General features: G+C 31.7%; 1 protein-coding gene across 1 annotated transcript in view; it reads left to right on the top strand.

Annotated features, from left to right (window-relative positions):
* dzip1 (DAZ interacting zinc finger protein 1) overlaps nt 1-1,507 on the top strand; it is a 20,457-nt gene that overhangs the window by 12,287 nt on the left and 6,663 nt on the right. The window lies entirely within an intron of this gene.

Genomic DNA, 1,507 nt, shown 5'->3' with positions numbered 1-1,507 from the left:
TAAAATGTAATTTATTTCTGTGATACAAAGCTGAATTTTCAGCATCATTACTTCAGTCTTCAGTGACACATGATCTTTCAGAAATCATTCTAATATTCTGATTTGGTGTTCAAGAATCATTTCTTATTATTATCAGTTTTGAAACAGTTGTGCAGCTTTTTGTGGAAACCATTCTACTTTTCAGGATTCTTTGATGGCATTATAAATGTCTTTACTGTCACATTTGATCAATTTAATGCTTCCTTGCTGAACAAAAATATTATTTTGTTTTTTAACTTTCTGACCCCAAACTTTTGAACTGTAGTGTATGAACATTAACATAACATATGAACATTAGCATATAGATGGCTTCAAATCTAATGTACATGCACTAACAGAATTGGATTTAATCAGCATATGGTCAGTATGGGTAATATCAGTGCAAAATGAGAGGTTTAGGCTAAGGGTTAGATTTGAATATGTCCATCCGTAACCCTTACACTCTTCTCTGACCTCTTTGCACTGTCCTATTAGAGCAGTCCAGCTCAGTCCACAAACTGGATCCTATAGTGGAGCTGTCTGAGGAGGAGAAAGGTAAAGCAGTAGAGTGATTGAGTGTAGTCGTCTGTGGCATGCTCGCATCCCATCTGCATGGATCTGTGGCTCAGATTCAGTCTGAGCATGTGCTAAAGTGAAGTGCTGACTCAGCATGCCAAAGTATAGGCATGAGCTGGAAGATCTGTCTCCTCAGTAAACACAGACGTTACAGCATGCATGTAATCATTGGACAGCTCAGAGCAAAAGAAAGGAAATTTCATTGTGAAGATACAGTAAATGAGCATATATTTGGCATTCTCTGTTTATGGGTTTAAAAAATATAAAAGTCATTGTACAATTGCAGTGGAATTTCCAGTTATTTTTATTTCCATATTTATTTTTTCAGTTATGTTGTTCATTATATTTATATTCTTTCCCCTTTCTGCAAGGTCAGACTAAATAATTGTAAAATATATATATATATATATTTATTTTTTTATTTTTTTATTATAGTTATATAAAAAAAACTTCCAAGCCTTGTTTACACCTGATATTAAGATCTGAAGTGATCAGGTGACAATTGTTTATTATTTAAATAATTTAATTATATATTTATATACACCGCCGTTTAAAGGTTTGGGGTTAGTACGGTTTTTTTTTTGTTTTTGTTTTTTTTAAGAAATAAATATTATAATTATTCAGCAAGGTCACGTTAAATTTATCAATAGTGAAAGTAAAGACATTTATAAAGATTTCTGTTTCAAATAAATGCTGTTCTTTTTATATTTTTGTTCAACAAAGAACCCTGAAAAAATCGTATTACAGTTCCCACAAACATGTAACTGTTTTTAACATTGATAATAATCAGAAATGTTTCTTGAGCAGCAAATCAGCATATTAGAAAGATTTCTGAAGGATCATGTGACACTGAAGAGTGGAGTAATGATGCTGAAAATTCAGCTTTGATCACAGGAATAAATTACATTTTAAA

The sequence above is a fragment of the Sinocyclocheilus rhinocerous genome, unplaced genomic scaffold (assembly GCF_001515625.1).
Source record: "Sinocyclocheilus rhinocerous isolate Xijiao unplaced genomic scaffold, SAMN03320098_v1.1 scaffold1982, whole genome shotgun sequence".
Taxonomy (NCBI): Eukaryota; Metazoa; Chordata; class Actinopteri; order Cypriniformes; family Cyprinidae; genus Sinocyclocheilus; species Sinocyclocheilus rhinocerous.
The sequence above is the reverse complement of the archived record's forward strand: the minus strand, read 5'-3'. Positions and strand labels throughout refer to the sequence as shown.